Here is a 19,502-nt window from a genome sequence, read left to right on the forward strand (position 1 = left end):
CAGATTATTTCTAAATTACTTAGATTACTTTATATTTCCTCAGAGTACTTCTAAATGACCTTGGAGTCATTTAGATTTCTTTTACATTACATTGAATCATGTCCGATGTATTTTAGATTCTTTTAGATTCCATTGGATTATCAATTTGCCATTGATAATTTAAGATTATTTTAGATGACATTCCATTAATTGTATTAATTTATTATTACATTGGATATGTTTGATTGCTTTTAGATGTTCCCAGATTACATTTACCTTAGATTTTCTCAGATTACTTCTAGTTTCTTCTACAGTACCTTGATTTATCTCATATTATATTCTAATTACTTTTTTACTCTTTTATTCCTCTCAACTAGCATCCTTCCTTTGGATCACGCTGTTCCTACCTCCCTTCATTCTTCACTTATCAAACCTTCTCTGTCAGCTCTTGCAGGAAACCTGACATTTGCATTAAACTCTGGGTTTTACATTCCCAATATGCTCCCAGTTTGACATCCGAGTAAGCTTCACATTCCAGTAAGCTTTTAATTAGACATTCCCATTAAACTCCTGGTTTGATGCCCTACTAAAATTCCCACTTAGCACCTAGTTTCGCATTCCTAGAAAGCTTGATATTGTGAGCCAGTGCCCAGTTTACCATTCCCAGTAGTATTCTAGTTTGAAATTCCCAATACATTTCACATTACCAAGAGATCAGCAGTTTGAAATTCCCTGCATGTTCCAACATTGACATTCCCAGTAGGCGTGACAGCCCCAGTAGGTTCTGAGTTTACATATCAAAGGAAGTGCTGAGTTTGTCATTCCCAATTGTCTTGACATTATCAGTAAAATCTTGGTTGACATTCCCTATAAAATCCCAGATTGGCAATCCCAATACATTCCCAGCCTGGATTTTCCAGTAACTCCATAGTGATACATTCCCAGTAAGCTCAGAGCTTGGCATTCACTATAAACCTGAGTTTCCCAGTAAACTCTCAGTTTGATATGCACTGTAAGCTAACAGTTTGTCATTCCCACTAAACTCAACATTCTCAGTAAAATCCCAGTTTGATATTCCCAGCAAGATTTCAGTTTGATGCCCCCCGTAAACCTGATATTCCCAGTAAGCTCCCAGTTTGACATCGCCAGTAGGATCTATGTTGACATTCAATGCATTGGCCCTCATTACAAGCTGGGCGCAAAGGGATATCGGGCACCAGTAATGACACCGGTGCCGGTAATCCCTTTGCGCCCTATTCCAAGGTCCCTTTGCGGGTCCTTCCTTAACGCCTGGTTTTAGCAGGCGTTAAGGACGGGACCCGCAAAGGGATACCGGGGTCAATAACGGTACGGCAATTTGCGGTACCGTTATTACCGCCTTCCCCCTTCCCATTTGAGCCCTATGGGGGCTAAAATGGGAATGGCATTTCAAATGGGGACTTATCGGTCCCGCAAAGGGCGGAATGGACCGGTAAGTCCCCATACCACCACGTCAGTGGCGATACCAGTATTGGTGCTAGTCATGGCACTAATAGCGCCATGACTAGCACCAACCTCGGAATGAGGGCCATTGACATTCAGGGGGTAATTCATAGAATTTAGCGCACAAGTGGAGCACGCGGCTGGCGCACAGTGTGTGCGTGCAAAACTCTGCGCCAGCCGCGTGCGCTAAAATCGATTTCCGCGCACAGCGTATTCATGGATTTTAGCCTCCAAAAGCAGCCGTGGCGCAGAGTGGCTCAGCGACCCTGCAGCAGCGCCAGTTACGCCCCCAAGAACGCCCCTAGCGCAAGGAAAAGCCATCAAAATCCCCAATCCAGCGCAAAGGGCTGCGCTAACCCAGGACCAGTTTACCGGGCTTCCAAACAGCAAAGCCAAGCGGGGAACGTGTATTACTGGAGTGCACGGGAAGTTTCACACGCGATTTCAGCAGAGTACGTGTATTTCAGGGGTGCGCGGGAAGTTTTACACGCGATTGGCCTGGGCACGTGTATTTCAGGGGTGCGCGTGAAGTGTTACACGCGATTTCAGCAGGGTACGTGTATTTCAGGGGTGCGTGGGAAGTTTAACACGCGATTGGCCTGGGTACGTGTATTTCAGGGGTGCGCGGGAAGTTTCACATGTGATAGGCCCGCTACGAGTGGGGTACGTGTATTACTGGGGTTCGCGTGAAGTTTCACACGCGCTTTCAGCAGGGTACGTGTATTACGGGGGTTCGCGGGAAGTCCACACGCGATTGGATGCGGGTACGTGTATTTCGGGGGTGCGTGGGAAGTTTCACACGCGAAAGGGCCTGTGCGAGTGGGGTACGTGTATAACTGGGGTTCGCGGGAAGTTTCACCCACGATCTCAGCAGGGTACATGTATAACTGGGGTTCGTGTGAAGTTTCACACGCAATTGGAGCAGGGTACGTGTATTACGGGCTTCGCAGGAAGTTTCACATGCGATTTCAGCAGGGTACGTGTATTTCGGGGGTGCCGGGCAGTCCTACGCATGATTTGGCAGTGTGGGTCCTCCCAGGTGTTCCCTGTACACCCTCCACGGCCCCTGCAGGCAGCCCACACCACAGGGGGCTACCCTGCACCCCTGGTCATGTCCCGCAGGCAGCCCACCCAACATGGGCATGCCCCCCAGCAAAGCCACATGTCTCCTTGCACTACTGATCACCAACTCATGTCCCCTTGCACCCCCACCACCCAGCAGTGCAGGGCACCTGCCAGCAGGACCCCACTCATGTCCCACTTGGGTCCCCCTGCACCCCCACCCCCAGGCAGTGCAGGGCACCTGCCAGCATGCCCCCACTCATGTCCCCTTGCACCCCCACCCCCCGCAGTGCAGGACACCTGCCAGCAGGCCCCCACTCATGTCCCATTCATGTCCCCCTGCACCCCCAGCCCCCAGCAGTGCAGGGCACCTGCCAGCAGGCCCCCACTCATGTCCCCTTGAACCCCCACCCCCAGCAGTGTGGGGCACCTGCCAGCAGGCCCCCACTCATGTCCCACTCATGTCCCCTTGCCCCCCCACCCCACAGCAGTGCGTGGCACCTGCCAGCAGGCCCCCACTCATGTCCCACTTGGGTCCCCCTGCACCCCCACCCCCCAGCAGTGTGGGGCACCTGCCAGCAGGCCCCCACTCATGTCCCACTCATGTTCCCTTGCACCCCCACCCCCAAGCAGTGTGGGGTACCTGCCAGCAGGCCCCCACTCATGTCCCACTCATGTCCCCCTGCACCCCCACCTTCCAGCAGTGCAGGGCACCTGCCAGCAGGCCCCCACTCATGTCCCCTTGAACCCCTACCCCCCAGCAGTGCAGGGCACCTGCCAGCAGGCCCCCACTCATGTCCCCTTGCACCCCCACCCCCCAGCAGTGTGGGGCACCTGCCAGCAGGCCCCCACTCATGTCCCACTCATGTCCCCTTGCACCCCCACCCCACAGCAGTGCGTGGCACCTGCCAGCAGGCCCCCACTCATGTCCCACTCATGTCCCCCTGCCCCCAGGCCATGACGATCCTCAATCATGGCCCTTATGGCCAGCCTCCCCAGCCCAAAGACCCAACCAAGTATTGCATCCACCCACAAAGAAAAGGCAATTACATGATACAACCCCAATGGAAAGCATGTAAATGAACACATGTCCGTCAAACACACACAATGGTTGCAAGTGAATGTGAAAACCCATATCATGACATGCATGAAACCAATGAGATAATACCACACATCGAAGTATGAAGAAAAAAATGTATTAAACACAACATGAATGTAATGAAAATCAAACAAACAACAATGGTAATAATAAAAGAAAAGCTGCATGTCCGTTAAAAACTGAAAAACAAGAAATCATAATCCAAAGAAATCCAAAAGAAATGGTGTCCAAAGTCACAGTCCAACAAAGCAAATCCAAGGGAAAAAAGAAAAGTGAAAACCATTGCTCCATGGTGAAATTAAACAAAAAGAGAAGAATCCAATGGTGAACTATATACAGATGAACAATCCAGGGTCCATGAGCCCAACTGAAGAAATGAAACCTATCAAAAATACTACCTAATAAAAAACTATATACAGAAACGTGGTGCATTGTCCAAGCGCAACCAAAATAAAGAAAAAACAAAAGGAAACCTAACACTATCTAACTAAATACAATGGCGGCGGGCAAGTCCAGCGGCTCACTCTGGTGTTCCGGGCCAGGGCATCATTGAACTCCATGTCGATGTCCCAGAGGTGGGCCTCTGCCCTGGCTCTGAGGTCTCGCAGGGAGGCACTCATGGCCTGTTCCAACTCCCTGCAAGTTGCCACGGGGCACTCTGCCCGCCTCAACGCCCGACGCATGGAGTTCTCTGCCCTGACCATCGTGAGCCACTCCTCTCTTGCCCGACGCCGCTCCGCACCTATCTGCTGGCCCAACCGCAGCCACACAGAAGACCCTCCCATTCCTGGGTCCTCCTGCCCTATGGCCGATGCCTGCCCCTCCGAGGTTGATGGCCCCGAGCCATCATTGCTCCCACCTACAGCCTGCTCCTGCTGCTGCTGCTGCTGTCCATGTGCCCTGTCCGATGGTGCCTGCACATCCTCCATCTGCTGGTCTCCAGTTGTGGTGTCCACCCCTGCTGGACCACCAACCCCCGACTGTGGCAGGGATGGGATCTCCACCAAGCTGGCTGTGTTGGTCAGGCCAGGTCCACAGGGGGCCCTGGTGGAATCTGGGCCGGAAGACGATGTGGAGAACGACCGGCGCATAGCCTCCACAGAGGAGGAGAGGTCAGCCAGAGTGCGCGACACATGTAGGAACCCACCAACCAGGGCCCCTCCCAGCAGTGCCACGTCACAACGCTGCTCTTCGTGATGGCGTGCGTTCTCCGCCCAGGAACAACGCACTTCATCACGAATGTCATGTGTGCGCAACGCGACACCCACCAGGATGGATCCCATACGGTCGCGGGACCCTTCGCCCGCAGGTAGTGGAGAGGCAGGTGACATGGCACTCTCCCCTACCTGCGGATGGGCATTGGACAGGGCCTCCCTGCTGGTGCATGATGGTGCAGTCACAGAGTCAAGGACAGCGACATGCACAGGCCCCTCCGCGGTGACCTGTGCTGCCTCCTGACCCTGTCCCTGGACTGCACCACTTGCACCAGTGGTACTACCCCCACCAGGCCCCATGTACGGCTCAGTAGCGGGCTCCTCCTCCTCTGTGGAGACCACCAACCTGGATGTCTCTGCACCGTCTTCCGCCATTGGAAGCCCCTGTGGGGGCTCACCCGGCCCTTCCTCCACAGCTGTTGTGGCAGACGCGGCACCAGCCCTCTTGCTCCCGGATGATGGTAATTCCTGGGAGGGTGGCTGGGCCTTGCGTCACCGCTCGGTGGAGGCATCCCCGCCGCTTGGCTCCACAGCGCCGTCTCCGCCCTCTTCTTCACTTGACGCTGCGTAGAGGGAGACATAGAACACAAGCATCAGGGTACAGCACAAAATACCCCAGACAGGAAGCAATAACACATGAGTGGCACTGTCAAATGTCACTTCCATCCTGTCCCTCCACAACACATGGGTCAATGCAGGCAACAGACATGCAGAAACACTCCCGGCGCCTGCAATCAACATCAACATCCATGTACAAGGGCCCCTGTAAACCAAGATGTTGCCTTCACATGCATCCATGGCGTTTCAAAGTCAAACACACACTTCTCTGGCACACACACACACACACACACACACACACACACACGCACACGCACACGCACACGCACACGCACACGCACACGCACACACGCACCATACATGTACATGACATCAGCACCCATTCCTCACCCCCCCTCCATGTCCAGGAACAGAGACTGCTATGCTTTCAGGTGTGCATTCTGCATACAGGTCCCCATGTTGCATTAAAACACATGTACCTACCATGTGGTTCACACATAACTGGTCTCACATGCATGACCATGATATCCCTGCACACACACATCCATACATGGCCTATGTCACACATACAGGCAAGTATCAGACTACCAGCACAGTGCAACGTGCCCTGTCTCACACAGCAATGCTTGGCCACTTACCGCTCAACTCCAGACGGGTCTGCCTCTGAAGGATCTGGGCATGGAGCGCTGGGCCTACGTGTTCCAGGACCCTCATCTGGATGTTGCTCAGGCTGACCCGGCCCCCCTCTGTGAGGCGCCGGGCCTTTATGAGGTTCCTTGACCTGAAGTCCTCCCAGCGCTTCTTGACATGTTGGTAGTTGCGGGTTGCCACCCCCTCCGCGTTGATGACAACCACTGCGTCATCCCAGATCCTCACCCGTCCTTCCTTGTTGGCGCGTCTTGTTCCGAAGAGGGCATCATAATGCCCCAGGACATGCTCCACCAGGACACCAACTTCGGTGGCAGTGAAGCTGGTGGCCCTCTGCCTCTCTGGCTGGGGGTTGCCAGTGGTCTCAGATGGTGGTGTACCCGACATGGCAACCCCAGAGGCAGGAGTGGGTGGGCAACTGGGTCCTGGGGCTGGGCTGTAGAGCGATGGAATCCCAGTCGGGAGTCTTCTGTTCCAGCAGGGGTGGACACAGCAACTGGACCCCTGCAGATGGCTGACGTGCAGGCACCAAATAGCAGGGCACATGGGCAGCAGGCAGGCAGGCAGCAGCAGATGGCTGGTGGGAGCGTGCTCGGGACTCTTGGGGGCAGGAAAATGGCCTTCAGGGCAGGAGCGTGGTCTTCCGTGTGTGTACGCGTGGCCAGCTTGATACGGAGTGATTTGGCACGTGAAAATCTTGCATGTCAGCGTGTAATTCGAAGAAAGGCCCTTAGCGCATAAGCGCGTCAGCACACATACGTGATATCATTGGACCAAAGGCCCTTAGCGCGTAAGCTTAGGTACTCCGCTCGAACAGGGCCCTTTCGCGTGTGAAACTTCACGCGAACCCCGTAATACATGTACCCTGCTGAAATCGCGGGTGAAACTTCACACAAACCCTGTAATACAAGTACCCTGCTGAAATCGCGGGTGAAACTTCACGCGAACCCCGTAATACACGTACCCTGCTGAAATCGCGGGTGAAACTTCACGCGAACCCCAGAAATACACGTACCCTGCTGAAATTGTGGGTGAAACTTCCCACAAACCCCAGGAATACACGTACTCTGCTCAACAGGGCCCTTTCGTGTGTAAAACTTCATGCTGTACCCCAGAACTACACATACCCCGCTCACTTGCACAGGGCCAGACAATATTCCTGGGGTTCGCGTGAAGTTTCACACGCGATAGGCCCTGTGCGAGTGGGGTACATGTATTACTGCGGTTCGCGTGAAGTTTCACACGCAATAGGCCCTGTGCGAGTGGGGTACGTGTATTACTGGGGTTCCCGTGAAGTTTCACATGCGATAGACCCTGTGCGAGTGGGGTACGTGTATTACTGGGGTTCCCGTGAAGTTTCACACGCGATAGGCCCTGTGCGAGTGGGGTACGTGTATTACTGGGGTTCGTGGGAAGTTTCACACGCGATAGGCCCTGTGCAAGTGGGGTATGGGTATGTGTATTAATGGGGTTCGGGGAAGTTTCACACGCGATTTTGCTGTCGGAGCGGGGTACGTGAATTTCGGGGGTGCGCAGGGAGTCCTACACATGATTTGGCAGTGTGGGTCCTCCCAGGTGTTCCCTCTACACACTCCACGGCCCCTGCAGGCAGACCACAACACAGGGGACTACCCGCACCCCTGGTCATGTCCCGCAGGCAGCCCATCCACCATGGGCATGCAGCCCAGCCAAGCCACCTGTCCGCTTACACCACTGATCACCAACTCATGTCCCCTTGCACCCCCACCCCCCAGCAGTGCAGGGCACCTGCCAGCAGGCCCCCACTCATGTCCCACTCATGTCCCCCTGCACCCCCACCCCCGCAGCAGTACGGGGCACCTGCCAGCAGGCCCCCACTCATGTCCCCCACAACATGTCATCACGATCCACAATCATGGGCCTAATGGCCACCCAAATCCCACCCCACGCCACCCCAGTCGAAACACACAACCAAGTATTACATACACCCCACATTGAAATCCCCATCACATGAAACATCCCAAATGGCAAGTATTTACATCAATACATGTCCATCACACACACACAATGGGTGCAAGTGAATGAGAAAACATGCATCGTGACATGCAGGAAACCAAGGAAAGCACACCACACAATGAAGTATCAAATAAAAATGTATTACACACAAAAGCAAGGGAATGAAATGAAATCACACAATAATGTAAATAATAAATAGAAAGCTGCATGTCCAAAATATGAAAAAGAAGATGTGTAAAACCAGAATAAAAATCAATCCAAAAGCAAATGGGTCCAAAGAGTCTGTCCGTCAAATCAAATCCAAAGTGAAAAAAAAGAAAAATCCATTGATCCATGGTTAAAAAAAAAGGCAAATGAAGTGAAATCCATTGTGGAACTATATACAAAGTACAAATCCAGGGTCCATGAGCCCAACCATTGAAAGGAAACCTACAAAAACCCTACATGATGAACAACTATATACAAAAAGGTGGGGCATTGTCCAAGCGCCCCAAATGAAAAGAAAAACAAAAGGAAACCTAACACTATATAACTTTTTCCAATGGCAGCGGGCTAGTCCAACGGCTCACTTTCTGATTTCCCGGGCCAGGGCATCATCGAACTCCTGCTCGATGTCCCAGAGGCGGTCCTCTTCCATGGCCCCGAGGGTTCGCAGGGACAATGACATCTGGACCTCCAGGTCCCTGCGAATGGCCTTGAGGCACTCGGCCCGCCTCAGGGCCCTATGCATGGAGTTCTCTGCCCTGACCATCGTGAGCCATGCCTCTTCCGCCCGCTGCCGCTCCGCATCTATAGCATGGCCCAACCGCTGCCACCCGGAAGACACTTCCCATCCTGGGTCCTCCTGCCCTCTGGCCGATGCCTGCCCCTCCGATGTTGAAGGCCCCGAGCCATCATGGCTCCCACCTTGTTGCTGCTGCTGCTGTGCCTCTGCCTGTGCCCTGGCTCCTGCTGCCTGCACATCCTCCTCTGACTGGGGTGCAGTTGTTGAGGTAGCCACCCCTGCTGGACGTCCGACTCCCGACTGGGGATGTGTCCTTCACCAGCATGGCCGCAGGGTCAGAGGCAGCTCCACAGTACACCCAGGTGACACATGGGTGGGAAGATGGCACGGAGGACGACTGGCGCATAGGGGGTTCAGTTGAGGAGGGGGTCGGAACAAGGTCAAGAAAATGGAGGAATCCGGCCTTGGTGAGCTGTCCCAGTGGGTCAACGCGGTCAACGAGCCATGCGAGAAGACGTGCAGTCTCCTCATGAGAAGACTGCAGGTCAGCTCGCATGGCATGTTGACGCAACGCCACCCCACCCAGGACAGGCTCAACCCGGTGTCGGATAGCCACATCCGCAGGGAGAGGAAGGCCAGTTGTTGTAAGCCGATCCCCTCCCTGAGAATGGGTCTGGACAAAGGCATCCCTGCTGGTGCGGGATGATGCAGTGACAGGATCGGGGACAGGATTACACACAGGCACCTCCGCGGAGGCCTGTGCTGCCTCCTGTCCCTGCCCCTGCACTGCACCACTAGCACCAGTGGAATCCCCACCTCCAGACCCTGTCTCTGTCCCTTGCATGGCCTCCTCCTCCACCAAACCCCCCACCAACCTGGATGACTCCATGCCACCTTCCTCCGTCGGACCCTGTGGGGTCTCAGCGGCCCCTTCTGCTGCCGAGGAGTCCAACTCTGACCTCCGCCTCTTGGACCTACCCTCGGCAGCTGCTGCCTGGGACGCGGCCCTGGACTCCTCACTCCCCGACGAGATCACAACCTGGGAGGGGAGCCGGGCCTTGCGTCTCCGGCTGGCGGTGCGATCCCTGCCGCTGGGCTCCACAGCACCCACTCCGCCCTCTTCATCAGTTGATGCTGCAGACAGGGAGAGATAGGAGACAGGCATCAGGGCACTGTACAATGGACTGATACACACATGACAGTTCCAAATGAGTGGCAGTGTCAAACTTCAGACATGGCATCACAATCCCCAACACACATGTCATTTGAAATCACACACATGAGGTATTCCACAGCCATATCACAACGGCCAGCACCATCCATACACATACAACAGCATGAGCAGCCAAAGATGAGCCAGACATCACATGAAACACAGGGAGTGCACTAGACATGCACACACGCCACCACACTTACATGCATGTGTACACCTCCACCAACTGTCACAGTGATGAGATCGGCATCCATGTCACATCTGGCAATGAGCCTTCTACATATCAGTGTCACATGCATCCATGTTGCATCACTGTTGCACCCTTGTCAAATACACACACATGCACATGTACACGGTGCAGATACATGCAGCTGGAACCAACATCCATGTGTGACACCACTACCATGCCAACTTACATACACAGTCATTCAAACATGTGTGCTCACACATATGCATTTGGCCTGCATGCTTACCCACACATACACCATCCATGTGTCTCACACATGAAAGGACTCACATGTGTTAGCCTCACGGCCCTATACATACACATCCATACATGGCCCTACAAAACCACATGTGAAACCTGCACACTACTGGCATACCACCACACGCACAGCTTCCAATCAGTATGCATGTGCACTTACCGCTCGACTCCAGACGGGTCTGCCTCTCAAGGACCTGGACGTGGAGCGCTGGGCATATACGTTCCAGGACCCTCATCTGGTGTTCCGACAGGTGTCCCCGGCGCCGCTTAGCATCCGCTGCCTTCAAGAGGCGCCGGGCCTTGTTGAGGGTCCTGGACCTGAAGTCTTCCCAGCGCTTCTTGACATGTTGGAATTTGCGGACTGCCACCCCCTCCGCGTTGATGGCAGCCACGATGTCTGTCCAGATCCTGGTCCGTCCTTCCTTGTCGGTGCGCGAACTTCCGAAGAGGGCTTCATACTGCCCCAGGACTTGCTCCACCAGGACACCAACTTCGGTGGCAGTGAAGCTGGTGGCCCTCTGCCTCTCTGGCTGAGGGTTGCCAGTGGTCTCAGATGGTGGTGTACCCGACATGGCAACCCCAGAGACAGGTGTAGGTGGGCAACTGGGTCCTGGGGCTGGGCTGTGGAGTGATGGTATCCCATTCGGGAGTCTTCAGTTCCAGCAGGGGTGGTCACAGCAACTGCACCCCTGGCTGATGTGCAGGCAGCAAATAGCAGGGCACGTGGGCAGCAGGCAGGCAGGCAGCAGCAGATGGCAGGTGGGAGCGTGCTCGGAGCTCTGGGGGGCAGGAAAATGGCCTTCAGGGCAGGAGCGTGGTCTTCCGTGTGTTTTCGCGTGGCCAGCTTGATACGGAGTGATTTGGCAGATGAGAAAATTGCACGTCAGCGTGTAATTCGACGAAAGGCCCTTAACGCGTGAGTGCGTCAGCGATTTCATTGGACCAAAGGCCCTTTGCGCGTAAGCGCTTCTGTGACGTGACGCGCAGGCGTTTCCCCCATGACGTGGGCATAGTGGATTAGCGCGTGTGTGAAAAAAATGCACGTTCCCGTGTGAATGCGTGTAATCCGAGGAAAGGGCCGACGCGCGTAAGTGACGTGACACGCGCGAGCGTTTCCCTCAGCATGGGTTAAAGGTGAGCGGAGCCAGCAGTTCGCTGTACGTGGTTTTCGTGGAGACCGACATGTGTTGCTGCTTCGTGTTGTTTCGCGCGCCATCACAACTTCACAGCTATCAAGGACGTATCTCTTCTTTTAGTGGGGGTATTGACAATGCGTGTTTTTCTGCATCGCGCTAGTCAGACGGTGAGTCGCGCACGCTATTTTTCCCACTGCGGGTGCCCCTGTGTATCGCACCGTCTTTGATGTCATAGTAGCCTGCGTGTCCCCCACGTACGCGTTTTTCGTGTTACTGGGTGCCACCGCGTACTGCGGGAGGTTGATTCCACGCACGTAGGCTGCAGGGTTGCGTGCACGGTTTTCCAGCAGTTTTGAGGTGCCTGAGCGTTGCGTGACCCGTCACTACATCACCGGGGTCACATACAGCCTTGCAGGTGCAGGGGGGCTGTTAACATCTTGCTTCCCACCCCCTTCACCCCAATTGCCCAGGTCAATTGTGGTGTACACCTCCCATTGGCACTACTCCATCTGTGCCGGCACTACTACATCTGTGCCATGGTTGGGAGGACACCAAAGGTAAGGGGCGCCTCAGCTGGGCATTCTCCTCGTGGCGGGCGTGGTCAGGGACGTGGCTGGGGTGACCAGGGAGTAGGGAGACTCCAGGGTGTCCAGGGCAGCCGCAGAGGGGGAAGAGGCAGGGGTGCGCCACTTGAGCACGATGTCGTGCCATGTGTCGGTGCAGTCAGGCCACCACCCCCTGTGGTTCCGGGAGATGCAGCTTCTGCATCTGGCACTGGCGCCCGTGTGACCCGGCAGTCCGTTCCATCGACTGCCACGGGCCCAAGGGTAGTGGTAGCTGCAAGTGCAGCTGTGGACACCGCCACCCAGGCTCATGGTCTGCCAGCGCAGCCAGCGTTGGCAATTGAGGAGCCCTTGGAAGATTTCCAACAGGCCAGGAGGGAAACCGTAGGGGCACACAGGGCTGCCCTGACCAAGACACCTGTCCCTGGGGCAGTTATGTCATCTGCTGCCCCAAACAGCCGGGTGTTGGCAAGTGCAGGGGCAGATGCACCCAACAACACCACGGTTGTGAGTCTGCCAACCAGGACAGTTGCGGTCAATGACCCTGCCACAGCGGATATTGCTGCGCAGGGTCCATTGGAGGGCACCCAGCTGCCACTGACAGAAGTCAGGCCTTTGGTCGTCCCTCCACCTGCCACTCCCTTGGCTCAATCCACCGAACCCACTGGCCATACTGGTCAGGGCGGCATTAGCCAGCCAGGGTCTGAACCACAATCCAAGAGGAGGAAGGTTGCACCTGCAGCACAGGCTGGGACCTCACACACAGCCACGACCTCCTGCACGTCGAGGAAGAAGCCTTTCTACAACCAGGAACTGGACTTCCTCGTGGGCTACGTGCGGGGCCACAGCCGTGACATGCTAGTGGGTGCCAATAGTCAGACTACGGCTGCCCAACGTGTGATGGACGCATTCACGCCTGTGTGCGTCTTTTGCCGTGCGCGGGTTTCCCGTATTCGTATCCATGAATACGGGTTGTTCGCGTGCGTGTGGGCGTTCAGTGTAGTTCCCTGCAGTACTTCCCCAGTTACGCCTTCTTTTTCACGCATTATTCCCCATTCTGCGTGTTACGCCTACTGTTCCGCCTACTTTTGTTGTGTGCGCTGCGCTATGTGCGCTTTTGCTGTGCACGCCGTTTGATGACGTGTGTGCCCGCGTGCGACATACACCGATTTGGCGCACAACCAGTGGGAAACAAGCGCAGCGCCTTCCTTGAATCGCACGCGTGCGCGTGCGCTTGCTTTCTCACGCTTGCGCCACATTGTGCCTGCTTGCGCTGGGATTTTCGGCGCACGTTTGTTCCATGAATCGGCCCCTCAATGTAAACTCCCAGTAAAATTCTAGTGTACTCTATTGCAATACCTTGAATCAGCCCCAAATATCATGGTTTGCTACTGCTGGAAAAATGCTGCATGTGCAGCTCAAACTACAAAGACACAATACATAACGCTACATGTGATAGAACATAATGACAGGCAGTTTGCTGCGGTTTCGAACCGATCACCCTGTGCCAAGGCTTTCCAAATCGTAGGAACAAATGCGTTGCTGTTTGCACCTAGGGATTTGCAACCTTTGGCTGTACAGCAGGTTTGGACTACAACTCCCATCAGGCCTCGACAGATTAGTGAATGGTGAAGGATCATGGGGGTTGCATTCCAAAACATCTGGAGAGCCACAGGTTGTAGACATTTGATATTCATTGTGATTGTCAGGTCAGTCTTGAAATGTAAAACGGGTACAGATATGTTTTTCAATTGTTGACCTTTTCTGCCATCTACTGGTCAGGAATACACTGTCAACTATTTGGCTTTTCTCAGTTCAAACTTTTCCCCCGCAAATGGTTAACTTGTAGTCGCTCCCTGGCGCAGGATGAGGGCCCCAGGTATTCAGTGGGGGCATTTGGTTCGTAGAGGTGGGGAGCGTTCCTACTGTGGCCCTACTGCACTTAGAAGAAACGAGATGCGACTGAGTCGTTCCTTTTTCTTGCCTGATGCCTATTACCACTATTTTGGCCCAAAAATATGTGCCTGTTACAGCTCCGCGAAGCACTGTACAGCATTTCACCACTGGGGGGCCCCCTGTCCTTTCATTTATTGTTTTATTTGCAAGTATGACAGGGTTGCTATGATAAAACTTTTCATACTAGCAGAAATGAAAGCACAATAAATACAAAAGAAACCATGAAAACCATTTAATCACTACCAATCATGTTCCAAATAATTATACATAAAATCTCAGGCTGTTTTGGATCGATCCCAAATATTGAGGACAGACAGCGACAAAGAAATCTCAGATCCCCGGGCAACAAAATCTGTGAACTATAAGTGCTCTGTTTTTAATGATAATGATGTGTTATTTATATAGTGCCTTAATCCAAAGCGCTTTACAGAGCACATATTTACATACAATATTACCCAACCGAACATGGTACTCATTTATTGATCTTGGAAGGATGAAAGGCTGAGTTGGCCTTGCCAGGATTTGAACCTGCAGATCACAGTAGCAAGTGCTCAACACGCTGAGCTATCTTACCGGTTTTGGAAGAAATGTAACATTTGATTGCCAAGTCCTTTAGAACAGAAAATCTACCAGTTCACTCCAGGTGAGGGATTACCTTTCTGGACCCAGTACTTTGGTAGAGGACCAACAGGTTTAAAGAGAATGACACGGATTATGGAAAAAGGTGTTTATATGTTTGGGGTTCTGATTCCTTTGGCAAAACCTTTATAATGTTTTATTATGTTTATAGCTCAAACAAGCTTCATCATAATACAAAACAGACAATAAATACATTTCAATTCAAATTAATTTAGAAAGCAAAAAAAATCAATTAATCACAGGTAATAAAAGAAGGAAAAAAGAAAAAGTAAGAATGAATCTGTCGTTATGCATGCCACAGCACATTCATTTCGATCGTCCTATTTTAACTATGCAGTTAGTTTGGTTCTGTAGCGTAGAGCCATGATCTCCAAGTGTAAGATTGAATACATGTCACCTGATAACTTGCACTCAAATCATCAGACATCTCACAGTTTAGCTCACTTTTTCCACCTTTCCCAGCTTAAATATTGCGTTCCAGATGTTAAATAGAACTATATGTACTGATTTATTTCCCGTATTAAGGCAGTACCACCAGAAATCCTCACTCTTGATGCTGTTGTAGTCAGATACAAATGAGCCCAACAACTTCGTGTAGAGTGGGCCATATTCCCGGCACTCCGTCAATACATGTTGAGCCGTCTCTCATTTTTAAGGTAGCCCGCAAGAACGACACACCTATGGGAACACCCAATTCAGGTCCAATGGATGCCACTACCGGTAATTTGCCCATTCGCAGTAACAACACAAACCTGCGTAGTTCAAGGGAGGGGTACAGCTTGATGTATGTAACTACATACATAGCTTGTATGTAAATATGTGCTCTGTAAAGCGCTTTGGATTAAGGCGCTATATAAATAACACATCATTATCATTATCATTATATAGCTTTGAGGAGTTTTATATTTGTGGGCTAACCGACCGATAAGAGAGCAAAGGCTACTCAAGGTGGCAAGGTGGGTATAGTTTACACACCAGTCCTGTTGCTGAAGCTTGCTGGTAGACTTCATAATTAGCTCATGTAAGATATCCTCCCAGAGGGGTTTCCAGCCCATATTTTCAATGCTCCCCAGTGCCAAAGATGCCAATGAGTCTTGGTGTGCGGTAGGAACTTGTTGACCTAACAGGTGTAGACGTGGGCATCTAGGCGCTTTGCGAGATTTAAGAAACAATGCAATTCTCCTTCTTAATGCCATGGTAGATGGTGAGGTGAGGCCCAATTCCAGACAAATGATTTCTATAGGGACACTAGGACCCAGACCCAGCATTTTGTCACCAGAATTTGCCCTCAAACACGTCCATCCAGGAGAGATCTTTTATGCTGAATGGTTCCGATCCATAAAGAACTGAGACACAGAAGCATTGCTTGTAGAGAGAGAGGACACCTTGGTAGCTGTAGCCAGAGGCTGCTTTCACGCATCTCTGCTTCATGTTCCGTTTGGACATTGCGTTACATTTCCTGGTATCAATTAGTACTCTATAATCAGTCCTAGTTGTAAACTCTACACCCAGGTATTTGTAACAGGTGACATGCTCAATGATGTTCCCGTCAATGACCAGGTTGGGAAAATATACTGGCTTGTGTGAAAAGTGCATGATCTTAGTCTTATCATAGTTCATAATAAGGTCATCCTCCTTTCCAAAGATCTCCTGAGTCCAGCAAAAGTATGATTGAATAATACTACGTCGTCTGCATATGAAAGGGATGAAACCTTTACCCCCAGGATCTTCAGGGGGCAAATATTTACAGACTCCAGTACATCCGATATTTCAGCGATATATATGTTGAAAAGCAGGGGGGCAAGCGCACACCCCTGCTTTATCCCTAAATTTGTTTTGACCAATGCCGTGACAAAGCCCCTACTATCGAGCCTGATTTGGACAAAAGTGTCCTCATACAGACCAAATTATGGCAATTAGTAGATCTCGCAGTCAGCCCAGATGGTTCATTGTTTCTCACAGTTTCATCCTATCGACCATGTCGAAGGTCGCCCAGAAGTCTATCATCGCCACGTACAGGCCAGGATTCTCCTTGATCCTTAGTAAGAGAGTCAAACAACCAAAGGCAGAGGGTGGTTCCTGGTCCTGCCCTAAAGCCCGTTTGGAACTTGCTGAGTAGTCCAATAGAGTAAACCTACTGGGTTAGTCTGTCGAGCAGTAATGACGCAAAGATTTTTCCAGTAATGTCTAACATTGCTAAAAGTCCTACGCCCCAAGATATGCGCCTGTTACAGCCCTGAGAAGCACTGTCTGGCATTTCACCACTGGGGGAGCCTCCCTGTCCTTTCATTTATTGTTTTATTTGTAAGTATGACAGGATTGTATGATAAAGCCTTTCATACTTACAGAAATTAAAGCAAAACAAATATAAAAGAAACCATGAAAACCATTTGATTACTTCCAGTCAAGGGGTCCATGCAATAATGTCCCCGCTAAAATGTCTCCTGACAAAAAAAGTTGCAGTTTTTTGCAGGGGCATTATTACATTGAACATGCGGGGACACCCCTGCAACCACTGAATTTCTTTTTTTTTTTTTACAAGGGTAGCTGGGGACATCCCCGCAACCCGTCCCCATATATAATGTCACCATATATAATGTTGCCAATGGCTTATCCTGCCGACATTATGTAAAGGGACATTATGTAGGGGGACATTATTACCTGATACTCTGGAGAGTTCCAAATAATTATACACAAAATATCAGGCTCTTTTGGATCAATCCTAAAATTTGAGGACAGACAGATCCTTTTGGTTCATCCAGTGTCCCTGCGCAACAAAATCTGTGAAAAATAAGTCCTCTGTCTTCAGACGAAACATAACATTTGATTGACAAGTCCTTGAAAAGACACAATCTACCAGTTCACTCCAGGTGATGAATTACCTTTCTGCACCCAGTCCTTCCTAAGAGGACCAACAGGTTTAAAGAGAATGACAGGGATTGCCTGTGAGTCGTTGGGTTGTGGAAAAAGGTGTTTATATTTTGCGGGTTCTGATTCCTTTTGCGATCCCATTATATATTCAGTGGTAAGACTTTCAGACTGCAAGTGTTCATAATTCACATGCCTGTTCCAGGGACTTATCTTAGTTTTCAGGTCTGCTACATGTCACTGAGCAAGTGGATCAAAATCAGGCTGATAAGAAATGACAGTCAAAGCTTCTCCAGAACATTTGGCATGATCTGCCCGCCATGTGATCATTATCTGCCTCCATGGTATCTCTACGCTTCCTCTGCAAAGAAGACTCCACAGAGTTCTCAATGTTAACGCACTGACCCACTTCCCTGGCTCCAGCCAGGACATATATGCCGCCCATCTCTGCCATGGGGTAATGGATCGGAGTTCCCTTGGATAGCTCCACAGGCTGCACCATAATGACCCCGCCCAACCCATCCAGCCCAACTCTGTTCGTGCTCCACTACCCCGCGCACTATATAAGGAATCCCTGCGTGCCCGTGGGAGATACAAGGGCTGCCCCTTTTAGTTAAGCAGCTGAAATGAGGCCCTTGTGTGTTGCTTATGAAAGCATTGACTGGGAGGTAATGCTAAGGGGTATTTGGGCAGTCGCTCGGCTCCATGTTGTATGGGTGCCTCCACCCGCCTTTCATTTCCCCTCCGATTGGGGGGTTTAATGGGACCTGGATCTATTCTTTAACTGGGCAGGGTCCTCTGGCCACTCTTTTACCATTGCATGTTTTTTTTGCTTGATCTGATGCAGCTGCATTTCTGGTCTTTGAACCTGTGCCTCCTGTTAGCCTTTGCTCTTTGACCTTTTGATGGTAGTTTAGGACTGCCAGATCCATATGTTTCATCTCTTCGAAGTGTTGCCACCGAAAAAAGGTGGATACATGAAGTGGTTCACCAAACTCTTTTGAATGCCATTCAGGGGTCATGATTATGGGCACTGCCAGGTTTAAAATGCAAAATCTTAGCTCCCTTTTCCAAAGCTCAGGACTAGGTTCTAGAAATCTCTTCTCCTCTTTTTGATCAATTCCTTTGAAAAGTTTGATGAGAAAAAAAGCTTGCTACCTTCAGACATGACCAGCGTGTTGTCTGTATGGCTTGTCAGATCGTTCACCAGTATCGATGCTGGAGCAGTTAAATTCTCGGACGCATTGGTGTCTATTACTGAGATGAGGAGTAGGACCTTGGGTGGGTGGAAATGCAAGTTGAGAAGTTCTGGAATTCACTTCTCCATAAAAGCTGCCATTCTCTTTCCTTCCACTGTCTCTGGTAATCTTATGATTTGGATGTTCTTTCCTCGGTTTCTATCTTCCATTTCAGCGCTAGTTCATTTAATCTCTGCACATACCTGCCAACATGACCCTTTCCAATCTGTGGGTGCATATCCAGACCTGTTTTTTTCTTTGCATTCTGGGACTTGTAGTTACACTTTTCCCATTATAAAACTCAGACTACAAGTCCCAGAATTCGAAGGAAAAAAAACTTGACTGGATAAGCACCTACAGATTAGAAGGGGTCATGTTGGCAACTATGGGCGCAATTCTTGGAATTTTTAGCACAGCTCAAAGTGACTTTGCACTGCTGAAAAGTGACTTTGCATTGCCGACACAAACCCTGATTCATGGGACTTTGCAAAGGGTATTTTTGCAGTGCAAAGTCTGTGCCAAATCATTTTGTTCTGCAAAAATGAATATGTACTGATTTTGCACGGACTTTGCACTGCAAAAATACACTTTGCACAGTTCCATGAATCAGCAAAATAACTTTGAACCTTGCAAAAAATCCTTGT

The sequence above is a fragment of the Ambystoma mexicanum genome, chromosome 12 (assembly GCF_040938575.1).
Source record: "Ambystoma mexicanum isolate Mex_15411 chromosome 12, UKY_AmexF1_1, whole genome shotgun sequence".
In the NCBI taxonomy this organism is placed as follows: domain Eukaryota; kingdom Metazoa; phylum Chordata; class Amphibia; order Caudata; family Ambystomatidae; genus Ambystoma; species Ambystoma mexicanum.